This window comes from Pseudorca crassidens, chromosome 5 (assembly GCF_039906515.1).
Source record: "Pseudorca crassidens isolate mPseCra1 chromosome 5, mPseCra1.hap1, whole genome shotgun sequence".
Lineage (NCBI taxonomy): Eukaryota > Metazoa > Chordata > Mammalia > Artiodactyla > Delphinidae > Pseudorca > Pseudorca crassidens.
In genome coordinates this window covers 120,759,045-120,779,557 of record NC_090300.1, presented here as the reverse complement: position 1 = coordinate 120,779,557, position 20,513 = coordinate 120,759,045, and the positions used below count along the sequence as shown (strand labels likewise).

The following is a 20,513-nucleotide window of genomic DNA, read 5'->3' as shown; positions in this document are numbered from 1 at the left end:
GTTGTATTTTTTAGATTCCACATATAAGTGATATCATACATTATTTGTCTTTCTCTGTCTGATTTATTTCACTTAGCATAATGACCTCCAAGTCCATCTACATTGCTGCAAAGGCAAAATTTCATTCTTTTTTATGGATGAGTAACATTCCATTATATATATATATATATATATATATATATATATATATATATATGTATATATATATATATTTTTTTTTTCTTTTTGGATGTTTCTGCATGTGAAACATATCATACACTTTTAGAGGTGGAAAACCCCTTTCTATTTCATACCAAATTATAAGATTCTCTAGAAATAAGATATTATGCTCAAATATCTAAAATGGAATTAAGAATAGAATATAATTTTCAGACAAGTAGCAAACTACTCTGGTACTCAGGTCAAAATCATTAATGTAATGGCTATGACTACCTACTTCAGAGAAAACATGAAAAAGGAATGGGCATTTTCAAGAAGAAAAACATGAACAGAGGAAAGAACTGGAAAAAATTCCATCAAAGTCCCATAGGCTCTAACCATGTCTAATGCTCTTCCCTAAACCAATCTCTGTGGCCACAGAACGCAGTACCATGGTTGGCTTAGTCTGAGCCAGCATTGGAACCCCTTTCAAAAGAGACAAAAATTTGGGAGTCTTCAGCATGAAGACGACATGTAAAGCCACTGAAATGAATAAGATCACCCAGGAAGAAAATTTAGAGAAGAGCCCCAGGAGGGCTGAAGAGGAAATAACTTTCAAGAGGAAAAACATGAACTATATATATATGTGTATATATATATATATATCACATCTTCTTTATCCATTTATCTGTCGGTGGACATTTAGGTTGTTTTCATACCTTCACAAGTGTAAATAATGCTGCTATGAACATTGGGATGCATGTATCTTTTCAAATTAGTGTTTTGGGGTTTTTGTTTTTGGGGTTTTTTTTTTGGATATATACCAAGGAGTGGAATTGCTGGGTAATATGATGGTTCTACTACTTTTAGTTTTTTGAGAAAATTCCATACTGTTTTTGACAGTGGCTGCACCAATTTACATTCCCACCAGCAGTGTATGAGGGTTCCCCTTTCTCCATATCCTTGTCAACATTTGTTATTTTTGTTCTTTTTGATGATAGTCATTCTGATGGGTGTGAAGTGATAACTCACTGTGGCTTTGATTTTCATTTCCCTGTTGATTAGAGATGTGGAGCATCTTTTCATGTGCCTGTGGGCCAATTATCTTTTAAGTATATTAAAAATGAGGACAATTTTCTTTTATATTTACTTATATTTACTGTTTCTGGTGTTCTTAATTCCTTTGCATAGATTCAAATCTCAATCTGATACACTTTTCCTGTGCCCCCCAAATTTCCTTTAACATTCCTTTCAGTGCAGATTTGCTGGTGGAAAATTTTTGCAGCACATGTTTATCTGGATTCTTTACTTCACTTTTTTGAAGGGTATTTATGCTGTGCCCTCAGGGTTTTAACCAGCGGAAGGCGATGTGCCTCTCCACAGTTGGAGACGGGGAGGCACACCTACACCTCCAGGCTCTCAATGAAGCTGGAGTCCTTCCTGGTCGTGGCACTGAATTTGTAGAAGAGGTTGTTTCAATTCAAGGCTTGACAAGAAAAGAGAATAGTTGCTCTCAACAGTCTGCTAGAACAATAAAAATATTACTAGGAAATGGTAATAGTTTACTTGTAATAGATCAATAGGAATTTGTAGTGTCATTCAAATATTGATTTTTTTTATTTTCCCTAGCAAGAAGTTTACTAGTGTGAGTTTTAGATTGATTTTCATTCCTGGAGAAGAATTGGTCTAGGTTTGCTTTCGATGTATGTCTGTTTGTTCTCTCCAAGGCAGTGCTTGTTTGTTTTTCCTCTTGAAAATGCCCATTCCTTTTTCATGTTGTCTCTGAAGTAGGTAGTCATAGCCATTACATTAATGATTTTGACCTGAGTACCGGAGTAGTGTGCCTCTTGTCTGAAAATTCTATTCTATTCTTAATTCCATTTTAGATATTTGTACATAATGTTTCTAGAGGATCTTATAATTTGGTACAAAATAGAAAGGGGTTTTCCACCTCTAAAAGCCCATGATTTGTTTCATATGCAGAAGTGTCCAAACTTTGTAAGGACAGGTTGATGGCCAGAGCTTATATTATATAGCAATACAATTAGTGAGTTACCTCTTGCCAATATATTTTTTCATTATATATTGGAACTCATGAATTATGATGCCACTTTTCTTCATTCTGTGATAGAACTTTTGCCTATCATATTCTGAAGCTAATCACCATCAGAGTGGCAGTTGTATATATCTTGATAGACCCAGCTCTGTTATATACTGGTGTGTGACTTTTGGCAAGATACTGAACCTCTAATCCTCAGTTCCCATTTCTGACGTTTGTTTAGCTCACAGGGTTATTGTGAGTTTAACGAGATAATGCACGTAAACCACTCAGTTACAGTGTCTGCCATACTGATGAAATCAATGTCAAGGATTATTTTAATTAGCTTTTATGTTCAGTGAAATACATGAAATTAAATAAAATTGAATCCTCTCCATTATGGATACTTCAGGAAGCATGGAGAGGACACAAGAGAGATAAACAGTTGAATGGATAAATGTTAATATTTTTATAATTTAATGGAATGTCTTAGTAACTATGATATAAAGAGAATGCAAATGGTTTCTTGAGAAGCTTTTTGTTGTAAAGCAGAACTAACGGTACAACACAATAGGAAGGTCACTGGGCTTTGTATCAGTAGACTTTGCTTTATCATGGCTCTATCACTTCCTATTACCTAATTTTTGCAAATATAGCTATTATCCTTTCTGGCCTTACATAGGAGATAAACTGCTTCTGGAGCCCCTTGACAAAAGTGAGAAAGGTTCTGATGCTCTCTCTGGAAGGACCATTGGTAGCCATGAATAGATGAGCTATACTCCTGAAGTAAGTAACTGAATGCCACTTGTTATGGGCTAAATTGTGTCTCCCTCTCCACCCCCCACCCCGAATTTATGTGTTGAAGTCTTAGCTCCTAGTACCACAAAATGGGACTGTATTTGGAGATATGGCCTTTAAGAAAATAATTAACGTTGAATGATGTCACTGGAGTGAACCCTAATCCAATATGACTGATGTCCTTATAAGAAGAGGAGATTAGGACACAGACATACACAGAGGGAAGACCCTGTGAAGACACAGGGAGAAGACAGCCACCTACAAGGCCTTCAGAAGAAACTAACCCTGCTGACACCTTGATCTTGGACTTCTAACCTCTAGAACCATGAGTAAATAAATTCCTGTTGTTTGAGCCACCTGGTCTATGGTACTTTGTTATAGCATCTGTAGCAACTAATATACCACCTGTCACCTTTGCCCAGAGTCTCCTTGTTAAACTGGCTTCTTCAAGGGCTTGGGGACTTCACTATGTGGGTAATGTCATAAACTTATGAGGAGCCCTCTTCATGCTTCCCTTAAATAAAAAGAACTAAATTAAATGTCTGCAAAGTGAAAAATGACTGAACTCACATTTGAAAGACTCTGTTTTCCTTTAAATGCTGGGGTTTGACAATATGTCATAGATTAAAGCCCATCAAGATATGGCAATGTGGCTAGCTGTGGCTCTTCTCTGAACCCATGAACTAAGTTCCCTTTACACAGAAAGATTCCTCTGAAGGAGGAGAGCAAAGAAAAAAGGTAGGCACATCCTTCTAGTTTCCAGAGATTGATATATGAATATTAGATGCTGCTATCCAGCCTAAAAGGAGAGTGAGTGTGCCCTCAAGACAAATGTACTGAAGGAGTGACTGCCTTTAGGAAGCCAAAGGGATAGTTCAGATAATCTGACTATTACAAAAGCTCACTAGGGAAGACCTCATGTTCTGAATGTTAAATTTTCAAGTGGTTCTTTTGTCATCAAAAGTAGCAGGTTCATTGCAAAATGTGGGTGACTTGCAACAGCATTTTAAGTTAACAGCTAGTATTTGTTTGTTGTTGCTGTCATAACAAATTACCTCAAATTCGGCAGCTTAAAACAACACCCATTCCTTATCTTATCGTCCGTGAGGTCAGAATCTGGGCATAACATGGCTCAGCTAGGTTCTCTCAGCTCAGCACCTTCTAAAGGCTGAAATCAAGGTGCCAGACAGCCTGGGCTCTTACCTGGAGGCTCTGGGGAAGAGTCTGCTTCCAAGTTCACTGGTGGTTTTTAGAATCCAGTTGTAGGACTGAGGTCCCCATTTCCTTAACCCCTTTCTTTTTCAAGCCAACAGTAGCAGGTCAAATCCTTCTCCTGCTTTGAGTGACTTTCTCTTCTGCGACCAGCTGGAGAAAGATCTCTGATTTTAAGGGCTCATGTGATTAGATTAGGTCTACCTGGATAATCTCCCTATTTTAAAGTCAGCTGATTAGTGATCTTAATTACATCTTCCAAGTTCCTTTTGCTATATAATCTAATATATTCCTGGGAGTAATGAACAAATATTAAAGGAGCCAGAATTCTGCCAACCACACATCTTTAAGTGATATTCCCTTGGCTTACCTAAATGAATTTTTATTTCATTTTGGAATAGTTATGAACATGTAGGTAGCATTTAAGTAATGGCATTTTGACTTCCACGGATGCACATGTCTTTGCTTTCTTTCTTTCTTTTTTTTTTTTTTTTTTGCAGTACGTGGGCCTCTCACTGTTGTGGCCTCTCCCGTTGCGGAGCACAGGCTCCGGACGCGCAGCCTCAGCGGCCATGGCTCACGGGCCCAGCCGCTCCGCAGCATGTGGGATCTTCCCGGACCGGGGCACGAAACCTTGTCCCCTGCATCGGCAGGCGGACTCTCAACCACTGCACCACCAGGGAAGCCCGATAATTTGCATTTTTAATGAGTTCTTAGTAATGATATTACTACTAGTCCAGCATCCACGCTTTAGAAACCACTGCTTTAGTTTGTTTTATTTTTATTTTTTTTCTATTTATGAAAAAGCACACATTTGCTGCTTCATGTCTCTGGGGATACCTGTAATATACATGTTACTATAAATATTTTATACTTATCCCATCAAATAATGTGCATAGAGTAGAAACCTGAGAAAAAAAGTGGCATGGAAAGAAAGGAACCTGGTCATTAATGATACTTAGGACATTTCCTTATATGTACCATGCAATGATGAGCTTGTTTTTAATCTCTTATTTATTTTCTTGCTTTATCTAAATATGACCCTATAAATATTAAACATAAGACAGTAAGAGGGTCTGGTGACAATGGAGAGCCAAAGAAGAAATGAATTGTTAACATTCAAATCTCTCCATTGGAAGTGAAATGTTCAGGGGAAATTTTTTTTAATCCTGATTTAAATCTCATGCTTCATCTACTGAACCAAATACTCATGCTTCATCTACTGAATGAAATAGGAAATATCTCCTAAAACTTTATCCCAGAATGTAGTAAAGTACTTTTGTCAGTGGTATAATTGTCCACACTGAATGAGGCTATGTCTATTCAAAAATGTTTGTTATCTCCTTTTCGTGGGAAAGGAGAAATATATTTCATTGTGAAGGTGGGAAATCTTTCAGCAAAGTAGGATATTGTTTCTTACAGATGACAGTTATTTCTTTCATGTTATGTAATTCCTATTGATGGTAATTATCACTAATTCTAATGAAGATAATATTGATGAATTGGTTATCATAATAGTGGTTACTATTTATTAATACCGAGTATATAATACCAGATATTACTATATAAGAGAAAGGTCAAAACTCGAATCTGTAAATGGAGACATTGAAAAAAAAATTCTCTGTTCAATTTATTGAACATGGCAAGGTTACATGTAAGATACAGTAGACATGGGCTTTGGAAGCATAGAAGCAAGTGGAAGTTTCAGAGGAGATGAAAAGAATTCTGATCAAAGAAGAGGGAAAAAGATGATAATAAAAAGCGTTACTTTCCCTTTTCTCCATGATGTCACAGTGGATTTCTAATTCTCTTTTCTGACTTGTTTTCTTCAATACAGCTCTAGCCAGTCTGCTAGTTTCTTAGAACCTCATTGGGAAAAGCAGGAAAATATATTCCTCAATACCTCCAATATTCTACATGGAATCTTTTGAAGTCCAGGGAATCTGACTCTGAAATAAGTTCCCCCAAGCACCCCTGCTTAGAAGGAAAGAGCACCAAAGGCCATGGGAGAGAGCAAATGGGTTTTACACCTTGACATTGTTAAGAAATTTCTAATTTCTTAAATTTCTTGCAATTTTGATACTTAAATTTTTAATATTCATGCTTTGAATTTTAATAAACTGAAAATGATTTATACTATGAGTTTGTGACAAGAATAGACTTAGGAGCAATGCCAAAAGTTAATATGTAGCCCAGCACTGGGCTGAGGCTCTAGTTGCCGGGGGCAGTTCATGACCAAATAGGCAGTTAGGCATGTATCCTGTGTAGGGTGGGCCATTTTTACATAATGGTGACAATGAATTGGAAGCAAATGAACAAAACTGCCAGTTGGTAAACCTTGGGTTTACCTCAGATCGTTGATGATTCATGAAATCTGGAATAACAACCCCAAGAATTCTCCCTTATATCAGCAAGTTTGTTGCTGTTCAAAGATGCTTCCCTGGGAGCTTAGAAGCTTGAAGCAACTACAAAAGTTCCAGAGGGTTTTGTCACATAAGAAGCCAGAGATAAATATCTGCTAGGTGCCACTGTATATTTTTCTTTCTTCAAGTTACAAATTGCTACTATGAATCCTAGAACCAGAGAGCACTCATGTAACGTACTTTGAGATTAAGTGGTTGATCCATCAATGGGAGTGAATTTACATGTGTAGAAATGTCTTTCAAACCAAAATGTAGCGGCATGAGGGTCTAGAAGGGTCAATAGTAGGTATTAAAATCCTGCCAGATAGGTTTGGGGTCCATGTGTCTGTTGTGTATATGACGTGGCAGAGGTCCTGCTTACAAGAGCAGCCTATTTCTGTTTGAAGGTTGTTATATTTGGGGAGAAGGGAGGGTTTTTCTTACTCTGACTTAGCTTCTAAGAGACATGGTAAGAGAAAGGGAAAAGTTAATGGAGAAAACAAAATACGCTGTGGCCTTGGGGAATATTCTGCAGAGAAGAAGTATAGCAATATTCTTTTTCACCAGCTTCATGAAGTGTAATGACTGGTACTAAAGAGACAGAAATACTAGTTTAAAGTGCATGTGATGTGCCAGGCGGTAGGCTAGATGTTTACATTTGATTCCAATTATCAACCAATTTGGGGAAAATGAGGCTCAGAGTAGCAGAAGGAATATGGATGGATTGTAAGTCCGGGTGTATCTGGCTCCCAAGCCCACCCCACATCCTGAAATGCTGACAAAATCTGATTGGAACAGCCACCGTGACCTGCATGACTTCTGCAAAAGTCACAGTGTTCTCATATGTAAAACAGTAGATCATCTTCTAAGGTTTAATCAAAAATCTAAAACCATGACTGCATTCCCAGGAAGTTAAAAGAATTTCACAAGGGCATTGGCAAAATCTCTTCTACCACAGGCTAAGGAATTTCCCCCAACTTTGTAAAAACACCCACACCCATTTAACTTCAGTTTATTCAAAGTCCTTTGGGTGTAAATAAATGAGATGTTTTAACAAGGTAATTACTTTCAGAAAATAGATAGCATAACAAATTACAGAACAATTGGCACCAGGAATAACTTTCTTGGTTTTACTCCTTCTAGATTGGCTAATTTATTTTCATTCCCCAAGAGGAGCAAGGAACGTTGAGCATGGCCCTAATTAAAGTCCTGTCACAAGTGTCATAGAAATTTAGGCTCGCACTAAAGCCTTGACTTCAGCTGCAAATCTCTAAGTGACCTGGTCCCTGCTCACCTCTCTAGCTCGTCTCCCACCTCTCACGCCACATTAGCCCTCTTGCTGTTCTTTGAACACTCCAGACTCTACTACCCCAGGCCTTTCTCTTCTCATTGCCTGGAATGCTCTTCCCATAGATACTTTCTTGGTTTATTCCCTTGCTGCATTCAGATTTTGACACTAAGGACTCCGCATCACAGTGGCGTTGTTGGACCACGCCGGCTTAAAGAGTGTGTTCCATCTACCCCCATGGGCCCTCTCTATACTTTTGCTCCGCTCTGTTTTTCTTCATACCACTTACTCTTATATTGCACGTTTATTCTTTTATTTATTCCCCAAACTCTTCAATAAAACCCCACTCTAAGCTCCAAGAGTGCAAGGAACGTGCTTATCTTGTTTTATCAGTCTACTCTAGCTCCTAAGACAACCCTGGTCAAGCCAATGCCCAATAAATGCCATATTTGCTGAATCAAGTGGTTGTAACTTTTGTTTAAAATGTTTAAAAGTATTTCATCTGAATAAATCTTCTCATGGAAATTAAAACCAAGCAAAAGGGCTCATCAGATTAGTTTTTTTTCTCTGTCTTTGACTTCAAAAGCAGTCTGAAAATTCCTGGGATAGGGCAAGACACAGAAGCGGGCATCAGTTTAATTAAAGAGGAGCCATTTGAAATAGCAGAGTCACTTTGACCCCGTGTTAATGAGGGGAAACTGACGTTGCAGCTGGGGCTCCTCTCCTGGCTGTGCTGCTACTGCCTTGCACATGTGGCTGGAGTACAGTCCCCTGCACCCAGGCTGCCACTGAGACGGCAGGTGGTGCCACTTGCCTGGGCAACCAGGGCATCTCCTGTGGGAAGGTCAGCCGTGCAGTGTCATTCATGTGACGACATGGAGGAGCCCTTTCCTCTACAGCAGGTGTTTGGGAGCGAAATTTATGAGGATCCCGGAGTCAGGAATTGGGATAAAACCTGCTTCCTAGGATGCCAGTGTATGGAATAATTACATCTGTGAGTGATAAAGAGATTGAGAGGAGAAAGGCAAGTGGAGTGGGGGCGGGGAGCGGGCAGGATAACTTGCTTATCTGTCCGTTCATATTCACGTACTCCAGGAGAGAGGGGCTCCCAAGATGCTTCATTGAGCCTTAGATGCATTCCTCACATACAAGTTTACTCTCTCAATTTTGAGAGTATGCTGTGAAGAAAATGTTCATTTATATTAATGACATTTTATTTCAAAATGGAACCTTTTTTTCAAAAGTGGAACCTATAACCCATGTTGTTGAAAGCCTACTATGTGACAGTCTTTGCACTAGCAACTGAGGCCACAAAGTATAACAAAACATGATTCTTCTCGACAAGGTGGGGTATGGAAACAATGTTTTAGGCACCCTGTGAGAGGTATGAACAAGATGTTATGGGCTTCCCATGGAGAATGTATCAGTAACTGGGGGAAGCAGGGAAGGTTTCAGTTAGAAGATGATGGGTGAATTTGAAAGATAGTGGGAATTTTTCAGGCAGAAATGTCAGGGAAAATTTGCACCATGCAAAGAGAGCAACAGCTATCAAAACAATGAACTGGATTTTAGTAACGGCAAGAATTTCGGTTTGGCTGGAGCGTAGGGTGTGTTTTTGTGTGTGTGTGTGTGTCCACTTGGGTGGGTATATCAATGTTTGTTCAGGAAAATTTCAGACACTTTCTAAATTTCAAGGTTGAAATGTTTAATTCAGGGAATTAGAAGCTTATATTCATTGGAAGGCCTTGGGGAGATAAAGATAACTGTAGTGCGGAATATCTATGGAATGATTCTGAAGGGCCACTCAGAAGGTGCTTCAGATCTCATAACCACCCAAGCACCTGCTTGCAATATCTGAGGAATAATGCCCTCTTTTTCTCTCTACCTTCCAAGTCTTGTATGGTGCCTCTCAATGGTTGATTCTAACTCAAAACCTCATAGGAAGGATATTCCCAGCATCCTCTTTGTTGTTGGCTTCTTCCAACCTTAGGGAGACTAGAATGCTGCTGAACTGATGGGAGACAAGTGAGTTCAGTGAGATAGGTAAGGTTGGCTGGCATCCTGTTGTAAGGCTTTCATGACCCAGTACGTGCTTATATTTTATCTTAGAATCATTGGGGAAATTTTTAAATGTCTTAACACAGGGAATGAAATGCTTAACTGAGTTTCAGAAAGATTAATCTGTTACTTTTATTAGCAGAAAACTAATTCTATACATTTACAGAGGAAAAAATTAGGGAAGAAACCTATGACATTCTGGTAATTATGCAAAGTTTGGATTAAAGGAATAAAGATAGAAGACAGAGAGGCCAGTTGCTTTCCAAGCTCTTTCCTTGCCTTAACAAACAAGTTTTGGTTCTGTAAACATTAAATTAAATTAGCACCTCTAGTTGTGCTTCCAGAAAAAGAAGTGCTCAGATAGTCTCCACTTTCATACTTCCCAGTCCTTATTCAACTGACTGGAAACAAAAGTCTGTCTCTGCAGAGGTCACCCATGACTTCTGTGGCAGAGATGCTAGCTGTCTATTGGAAATCTGCATTGCCCTCGTACAGCTGGAAAGTGGCTGCTTGACTATGGGCTATCGTTCCCAAGCCCTTCGTATCTACATGGGACCATATGACTGAATTCTGTTCCTTGGAATATGGGTAAAAGTGAAATACACCACATCTAGAACTGGTGTGTAAAAGCCTTCCGCACCATCTAATGAGCTCTCTTCCCAGCTGCAGGCCAGATGAAGCCCTGCTGGATGACCTTGGAAGCCACAAAATAGAAGAGTCTCTAGAAACTTAGGTCGGGGGACCTAAGCTTTACCCCTGCACTACACTGCCACCACCAACACCAACTGAACCTTATATAAGCAAGAAAAATACTTCTATTTCACTAAATCACTGGCATTTTGGAGCTTTTCTGTTCCATAGCTGGTAATACTTTTCTTTATGCTACTCTGTAGCAGTAAGTACCATCTCTTTAGCATGTGATGCTGGTGGGCATTTAAGAGCGAATGTCTTTTGGCTACCTGAAAATGTAGATAAGGTATTTAGGAGGGTCTGAATATACAGGATTTTGGAGTCATTGGCACATAGGTAGAAGTTGAAACCATAGGTAGGATGGTTCAGGAAAAATGGATAGAATGAGAAAAGAGGGCCAAAGTAGGAATCTCGGGGAGTCCAGCAGTAAAGGTGCAGGCAGAGGAACAGGTGGCAGCAAAAAGAGAATAAACTACATTCTGTCCTAGAATTCATGAGAATTCAAAGGAAGTAGGACTAAGTCAAAGGCTGAGGATAAATAATGTTTCACTAGAGTAAGAGACCAAAAGTAAAATTGCTGTGCAGTGAGGAGTGAAAAAAGGTAGTGCAAGGAGAGACAGAAACTGCAGCTGATTCTAGATTGCAGCAGTATGGGAAGGAGACACATACCTTCAGGATCAGCAAAGTGAGAAGATGCATGTTTAGTGTGAAGATGAGTTACGTAGGCTTGTAAGCTGAAAGAGAAGAGTCACCAAGAGAGGATATATTGAAGATGAAAAAGGAGGTGAACGTTAACAAGGGCTTGGAGGACACAGTAGAATGGAAAATCCATGAGGAGAGGGCCTTCATCTGTTTTGGTTAACACTGTATCCCCAGCTTTGAATATTCTGACACTAGAAGGCACTCGATAAGCAGTTATTGAAAGAACCCATGAAGAGAGGAAAAGGGAAGGGAGGGGAAGATGAAATCGAGAATACAGATAGAGGTGTTATCTTTGGAAGGATGAGGAACATGCAGATAATGTAGGGGGTGGAGTTTGTGACTGATGGTTGCTATTTTCTCTGTGAGGTAGGAGGCTAGGCCATCTGTTAAAAATGAGTGGGCAAGTCCAGCTAAGTGATTTCAGGAAGAATGATAAAGGTTTGTAACATTACTGGCATAAATAAATATAGTTATTTACTTAAGATGAAATTACTGGACAATTCTAACAATGCACAAATTGTGAGCATAAATTCATTCATTTGAGATTGTTTAAAGAAAGATTTACAGAACACAAACTACTGGACCACAGGATATATTTAATCTTTGGTAAGATTAAGGTTTAAGCTTAAACCCTGAATATAAATTTGTTTTCAGATTATTTAGAGCAAAGTTGGCTGCATGTTTTATATATTATACAATTTCAGACACTACAGCAGTCTTTCTCCATGAACTGTTTTTTTTCCTTCCAGTTTTATTGAGATATAATTGACATACAGCACTGTATATGTTTAAAGTGTACTTTATCATTTGGAAAAAGAAATAGTCGTTAATTTTTTGGATTCAGCTAACAAGTTTTAAATAATGCCTTTTATGAAGAAAACATAAGTGAATAAATTCTATGTGAACACTTAAATAAATATTACAGTGAGAGACTGGCTCTGAATTGTAGATTTCATAATGTTGACCATAACGAAGACTCTTATGGCAATAAAGAGCTGTTTGCTTGGTATTTTAATATACTATCAAGGCGTGTACTTTTGCTTAATTACCCTTTTCCAGACTAGATCCATATAATCTTGGGCATGCCTTCACTCATTCCTTCAAGGAATTTTTACTGAACACTTTCAGAGTGTTGGGGACATAGTGAAGACCAGAATAACATGCTTTTCCTGACCTCATAGAGATGAATAAATGAATATTTTCATTAGCCTCACAATGAGCTCTTCCCAAATTTTCTACATGAACCACAGACTCCTCCCTCTTCACAATTTTATTAAGACTCCATGCTGAATTGGGCTAACCAGTTAATTGCCCATATCTCATTTTGCCATGATCATATGGGAAAAGCAGGGATGTGAGCAAGTCATCATTTCATTTGCTTGGAAGAGTATACTAATACCATGATTAAAGGTTTTATGTTGTGTGAAAGGCTGTGTGAGAGAAGTGGACAGTGGAACCCATGTTTGGTGTGTAAGTAGCAACATTTTAAAATATGGACAAAACACATTTGACTTTTTAAGTACAATGATCTGCAGCATACATATGCTTTGGGGTTACTCTCCATTAGGCTGGGGCATTTCAGAGGTAATGCAATAAATGTCATTATCTGTGGAAGTCCCTTTGGTTATCATTGTATTATGATTTATATTGGTAGTGGGTTCTCTGAGGACAGAAGCTCCTCCAGGGAGATAAAATTTGAATCTTAGCTTTAACCACATATTTTTCCCCCTAATATGGAGTGGCTCTGGAGTTTCATACTTCAGATAGGAGTTGAACGTTTTAATTTATAATTTTATATTATTATTAGACAGCAGTGAGTTGAGATTAGGAAATCTTTATTTTTCAGTCACTGTATGAAGGTAAATATTTCCTACTGTAAGAAGCCATATTTGCCAAGATAATTTAATTTTACAATGATTATTTATTTTTATTTATTTATTTTTTTTGCGGTATGCGGGCCTCTCACTGTTGTGGTCTCTCCCGTTGCGGAGCACAGGCCCCAGACGCGCAGGCCCAGCGGCCATGGCTCACGGGCCCAGCCACTCCGCGGCACATGGGATCTTCCCGGACCAGGGCACGAACCCGTGTCCCCTGCATCGGCAGGCAGACTCTCAACCACTGTGCCACCAGGGAAGCCCCTACAATGATTACTTTTTAAATCATTAAACTGTGTATATAAATTAAAATAAGCTATAGATTAAAAGGTCCTTTCATATTTATAAATAAAGTAAGGAAATTCTTTTTTGGTGAATGTTACAAATTATTTTTTAATTGTGGAAAAAGACACATATCTTGAGATGTATTCTTTTTACAGAACTTTAAGTGTGCAAAACAGCATTGTTAACTATAAGGACAATGTTGTATAGCTGATCTCAAGAACTTTTCCATCTTGCATGACTGAAACTCTAAATCTGTTGAACAGCAATTCTCCATTTTCCCCTTCCACCAGCCCATGGCAACCACTATTCTTCTTTCTGTTTCTGTGAGTCTGATTATTTTAGATAGTCATATAAGTGACTCCACTACATAAAAGTGGAATCATGTATTATTTGCCCTTCTTTCACTGGTTTATTTCACTTCGCATAATGTCCTCAAGATTTATCCACGTTATTGCATAGGATAGTATTTCCTTTTATTCTTATAGCTGAATATCAACATTCCACTGTGATATATATATATGTGTGTGTATATATATATATGTGTGTGTGTGTGTGTGTATATATATATATATATATATATATGTACATTTTCTTTATCCATTCATCTGTTAATGTATATTTAGGTTATTTCCACCTCTTGGCTATTGTCAATAATGCTGCAATAAACAGGGAGTGCAAGTATCTCTTCGAGATTCTGATTTCAGTTTTTTGGATAAATATCCAGAAGTGGGATTACTGAATCATATAGTAGTTCTATTTTTAACTTTTTGAGGAAACTCCATACTGATTTCCATTGCAACTCACCATTTTACATTCTGACTAATAAGGGTCCAAATTTCTCCACATCCTCACCAACATTGGTTAGAGTGTGTTTGTGTTTGTGTGTGTGTGTGTGTGTGTGTTTATGTGTGTCTGTGTGTTTATAATGGCCATCCTAACAGGTGTGAGGTGATATTTCATTGTGGCTTTGATTTGCATTTCTGTGATTAGTGAGGATGAACATCTTTTCATACCTGTTGACCATTTATATATCTTCTTTGGAGAAATGATTATTCAAGTCCCTTGCTGATTCTTATTTATTTATTTATTTATTCATTTTTGGCTGTGTTGGGTCTTCGTTTCTGTGCGTGGACTTTCTCTAGTTGCGGTGAGCGGGGGCCACTCTTCATAGCGGTGCGCGGGCCTCTCACTGTCGCAGCCTCTCTTGTTGTGGAGCACAAGCTCCAGACGTGCAGGCTCAGTAGTTGTGGCTCACGGGCCTAGTTGCTCCGCGGCATGTGGGATCTTCCCAGACCAGGGCTCGAACCCATGTCCCCTGCATTGGCAGGCAGATTCAACCACTGTGCCACCAGGAAAGCCCCCTTGCTGATTCTTAAAATCAGATTTATTTACTTATTTTGGCTGTTGAGCTGTCAGAATTTCTTATGTATTTTGGATATCAACCCCTTATCCAATATATGGTTTGCAAATATATTCTCCCATTCAATAGATTGTATTTTTACTTTATTGATTCTTTCCTTTGCTGTGCATCAGCTTTTTAGCTTGATGTAGTCCCATTTTATTGTTGTTGCCTGTGCTTTTGGTGTCATATCCATGAAATCATTGCCAAGACCAATGTCATAAAAAGTTTCCCCTATGTTTTCTTCTAGGAGTTTTATAGTTTCAGGTCTTACATTTAAATCTTTAATCTATTTTGAGTGGATTTTTGTGTATTGTGTAAGATAAAAGTTTCATTGGTATCTGTGTCCATTTTTTGGCCAGTACCATACTGTTTTGATCACAATAGCTTTGTAATATAGTTTGAAATCCAGATGTGTAATGCCTTCAGCTTTCTTCTTTCTCAGGATTGCTTTAGCTATTCAAGGTCTTTTGTGGTTCCATACAAATTTTAATATTTTTCTATTTCTGTGAAAAATGCCACTGAAATGTTGATAGAAATTGAATTGAAACTATAGATGGTTTTGGATAGTATGGATATTTTAACAATATTAATTCTTTCCATCTGTGAACATGGGATATCTTTCCATTAATTTGTGTTTTTTTTTTTTTTCATTTCTTTCATCAAAGTCCTATAGTTTTCATTGCACAGATCCTTTACTTCCTTGGTTAAATTAAATTTATTCCTAAGTAATTTATTGTTTTTGATGTTATTATTATAAATGGGATAGTTTTCTAAATTACTTTTTCAGGTATTCTGTTGTTAGTGTATAGAAATGCCACTGATTTCTGTATGTTAAGTTTATATCTGCAGCTTTACTGAATTTGTTAATTCTAACAGTTTTTTTTTCATTGAGTCATCAGGATTTTCTATATATACGATACATCATCTGCAAATAATGACAGTTTTACTTCATTTCCAACTTGGATATTTTTAATTTATTAATCTTGTCTAATTGCTCTAGCTAGGACTTTCAGTACTATGTTGAATAAAAATGGTGAGAGTGGGCACCCTTGTCTTATCTTTGATCTTGAAGGAAAAGTTTCCAATCTTTCCCCATTGTGTATGATGTTCGCTCTGAGTTTGTTGTACCTGGCCTTTATTATGTTGAGGTACAATCCTACTCTACACAATTTGTTGGGTTTGTTTATTTATTTATTAATTTTTATTAAAAAAGATTTATTGGAGCATAGTTGATTTACAGGGTATATTTATTTTTTATAGTTTGTGTTTTAACCTGTATACCAGAATTAAAAGTGATTTACACACACCATTGAGTATTACAGCACTCTCTATTTGTCTAAATATCTACCTTTGCCAGCAATATTTATACTTTTGTATTGCTGTTAAATGCCCTTTTGTTTCCATTTGAAAGACTCCCTTTAGCATTTATTTTAAGCCAGGTCTAGTGGTGATGAATTTTCTTAGATTTTGTTTGTCTCAGAATGTCTTTATCTTTCCTTCATTTCTAAAGGACAGCTTTGCCAGGAATGATATTCTTGATTGGCAGGTTTTTCTTTGAGCTTTTTGTACATATCATACCACTCCCTCCTGGCTTGCTTGTAATGTTCCTGCTGAGAAATTCACTTATAATCTTTTGGTTCTGGTAGCAATTCCAAAGCTATGGGTGTGTGTGTGTTGTTGGGGGGGAGGGGTTGTTTCCCACACAGCACCAAGTAATTCTTCAACACCAGTAGCATGTCTGAGAATTCAACTCAATTCTGACACTATCTACCTGGAGATAGCATCAGATCCCACAGATTAAGGATTCAGTTCTACAAGATCATCTCCCTCAACTTTAGAGGCCAGTGTAAGACCAGGTTATTACCTGTACTTCTGATTGACTGGCTATAAATCAGAGGTTCCCATGATCTCCTCAGGTTTGATTAATTTGCTACAGCAGCTCATAGAACTCAGAGAACTATTTTACTTACTAGATCACTGGTTTATTATAAAAGGATATAGCTCAGGAAGAACCAGATGGAAGAAGCATAGAGCAAGATATGGGGAAAGGGTGTGGAACTTCTGTGCCCTTTCTGGGTGTGTCACTCTCCCTGAATCTACACATGTTCACCAACTAAGAATCTTCAAACCCCATCCTTTTGGGGTTTTATGGAGGCTTTATTACATAGGAGTGATTGATTAGCTCATTGGCCATTGGTGATTGATTCAACCTCCAGTCCCTCTCCTCTTCTTGGATGTTGAAGGGTGGGACTAAAAATTCTAAACTTCTAATCACATGGCTGGCTCCACTGGAAACCCCCATTCTTAGGGGTCCAAAAGTCACCTCATTAACATAAAAAAGACACCTTTACGACTTTCATCACTCAGGAAATTCCAAGGGTTTTGAGTGCAACATGCCAGAAACAGGGATGAAGACCAAATATATATTTCTTATAAGCCACAATATCACAAGTCTTATGGAGGTTCTCTTGTGTATGATGAGTTTCTTTTCTCTTGCTCCTTTCAAAATTATTTCTTACTTAGTGTTTGACTTTTGAGAATTTGATTAAAAATATGTCTCTGGTTGGACTTCTTTGGATTCATTCTAGTTGGAATTTGTTAGTCTTCTTGAATCTGGTTGTCCATTCCTTTCCCAGATTTAGGATGTTTTCAGCCACTGTTTGTTAAAATAACTTTCTACCCCTTTCTCTTGCCTTCTCTTACTGAGATTCCCACAATGAATATACTGATCTACTTAACAGTGTCCCATAAATCCCTTGGATTTTCTTTTTCATTCTTCCCCTTCTCCTCCTCCTCCTCCTTCTTCTTCTTCATTGTTGTTTTTCCTTTGGTTGCATAATTTTAAACGACCTATCTTCAAGTTCACTTACACTTTCTCTGATTGATAAAATCTGCTGTGGAACCCCTATAGTGACATTTTCAGTGCAGGTTTATATTCTTCAGCTCCAAAATTTGTTTGGTTCTTTTAAAATATTTTCTATCTCTTTGTTGATATTCTCATGTTGTTTATGCATTGTTTTCTGGAGCCCATTAAACATCTTTATGACAGTTATTTTAAATTCTTTTTCAGGTAAGTCATATACCTCTGTTTCTTTATGTTTGTTTTCTGTAGATTTCTTTTGTTCCTTTGATTGGGCCATGTTTCCTTCTTTCTGCATATATTTTATATATTTTTGTTGGGATTTTTAAAATTTTATTTAAGTTCTTCAAATAAATTTTATTTACTTAGTTAGTTAGTTTTGACTCTGTTGGGTCTTTGCTGCTGCACATGGGCTTTCTCTAGTTGCGGTGAGCAGAGGCTACTCTTCGTTGCGGTGCATAGGCTTCTCATTGTGGTGGCTTCTCTTGTTGCAAGCACGGGTTCTAAGCACTTGGACTTCAGTAGTTGTAGCGTGTGGGCTCAGTAGTTGCAGAGCATGGGCTCTAGAGCACAGGCTCAGTAGTTGTGGTGTGTGGGCTTAGTTGATCCATGGCATTTGGGATCTTCCCAGACCAGGGATTGAACCCATGTCCGCTGCATTGGCAGGCATATTCTTAACCACTGTGCCACCAGGGAAGTCTGGGATTTTTGCACTTGAAAAAGCAGCCACCTCTCCCAGTCTTTACAGACTGGCTTCATGGAGGCTAAGACCCTCGCCAATTAGCCAACTGGAGATTCCAAGGACCTCTGAAACCTTTTTTCTGGGCAATATGACTTCTCTGGGCCTGTATGGACAATTTCTCAATTGTTGATTTCTTTTTCAGGAGTCTGTAATATTTTGACTGTCTGTGGCTCTGCAAGTTCTCTAGTTTTACAGAAACAAGCCACCCAGTCCTCTTTATTGTCATTGCCTCAAGGCCTCAGGAGTATAGCAGCTCTCTTTCAGTGCTCTGAGTCAGATACCAGTCACTTGGGCAGTCCTCTGAAAGCCAAAACCCTGAAAACACACTCCACTCTTCTCCCTCCCTCCTGAGGAAGAAACCTCAAGTTATTCACCTTCTCTTGATCATGCTGTGCTGTGCCAGCTGTGGCAAGCCACCCGTCTCTTTCCTGTGTTCTGAATGGTCCCCAGACATCCAAACTATGTTGGTTCCATCAGTGTTCCAAGTGAGGTGAGACAGAAACCAGTCTCTTGAGCAGTCCTCTAAAGAGCTGGAAAGCTGAACACATGCTCCACTCTTCTCCCTCCCTCCTGAGGTAGAATCCTAAGGTTGGGCTGCTTTTCCCAATTGCACTTAGCTGTGCTGGCTACAACAATCTACCCAAAGGTTTTCTTTGTTTTCAGACGTTTCTAGACATATAAAATATACTGGTTTTGTCAGTCCTCCACCTGAGGTGAGACAGAAACCAGTTCCTCATGCAGCTCTCCAGAAAGCCAAAACATTGGAGGCATGTTCCATTATTCACTTTCCCTCTGAGGGAGTAGTCATGGGATGGAGCATTCTATCTTGGTATTGAGCTGTGCTGGCTTGAGGGAGAGGCTGATGCAAGTAAAGTGAAATTACTCTTCTTACTTATTTCAGTGTGGCTGTTCTTGGTTTTGTTCTCACCTGCTGCACTGCAACTTTTTAACTGGATTCTGGAATTCTCATAAAGGTATCCTGATTGATACATCATTGGTAAATCAGTGTTTCTATGGGTAAACAAGGGCTGGGTCATCTTGCTGATGTCACAAACTATTTTGAAATGTTTCAATATGTTAATAATTCACCTTATTCAGATTGCTTGCATCATCAAGAAACTCTGCATCAACAAGACTCTCACTTGAAAACATGTGGGTAGCCACTGGCATCAAATAGTCAAGAATCTACTCCTTCTGGAAAAAAATACTTTATTATGGATTATTAGTGTGTGCAATCTCTCACTTGTTACTGAAAAAGTCTTGTTGACATTGAACTACAGTTTATAAATAAGATATTAAGAGGCAAAAAGTGGGCTACACTATGAATTCTTCACATGGAAGCTTTAATCTCAGAAATTTGGAGTGAGTACTCATTGTTCTGAAGCATACCTTCCCCAGAAGAAGATGGTTGGGGATTGAAGAAAGGGGGAAGACATGTCCTGGAGAGGGGTTTTTTTACATAGGGATGGTGGAGATCAGATTTTAGCAACATATTTCTAACCTTTCTTTAATGTGCAACATGGGATTTTGGTCATCATTTTAGTGTAAAAATTTCAATTTTATACCCAGAGAGACTGTATAGAAGGACATTTTAAAATTTTGTTTGTTTATCTTCTTTCTCCTTTGCTCTCTGTCCCCTGATATTCTCTATATTTATTTTCCTTCATACTTATCAATCTATTTGTTGCCATTTTATCCTGTTGAATGTGTCATGCATTTTATGTTGCCCTTTATAAATTGGCATGCATGCACTACTCACTAATTCTAGTTTATCTTTCTTCTCCAATGACCAGTGTGTTTTCTTTTTCTCCTTTACCTGACCCTCCTTTTCTCCTCTTTGGAAAAACTGCTTACTGCTTACAGGAGTGCCTTGAATGCTAAGTCTATAATTCAAGCACTGATTTTTAGACAGAATCCAAGGGTTGTATTTGACGTTGGCCTGACTGTGTTTCTGCCATATGCCACTGAAATAATCCATTGTTTATCACTATTTCATTGTGTTTTTATACAGTTTCATACTGCTT

The 20,513-nt window shown here is 38.3% G+C and overlaps 1 protein-coding gene across 2 annotated transcripts in view; it reads left to right on the top strand.

The window, feature by feature from the left end:
• SAMSN1 (SAM domain, SH3 domain and nuclear localization signals 1) overlaps positions 1-20,513 on the top strand; it is a 455,109-nt gene that overhangs the window by 219,109 nt on the left and 215,487 nt on the right. For both annotated transcript variants that reach the window (XM_067739225.1, XM_067739226.1), the window contains one exon: positions 2,859-2,962. The gene's annotated coding sequence lies outside the window, so the exon portion shown is untranslated. The remainder of the gene's footprint in view (positions 1-2,858; positions 2,963-20,513) is intronic.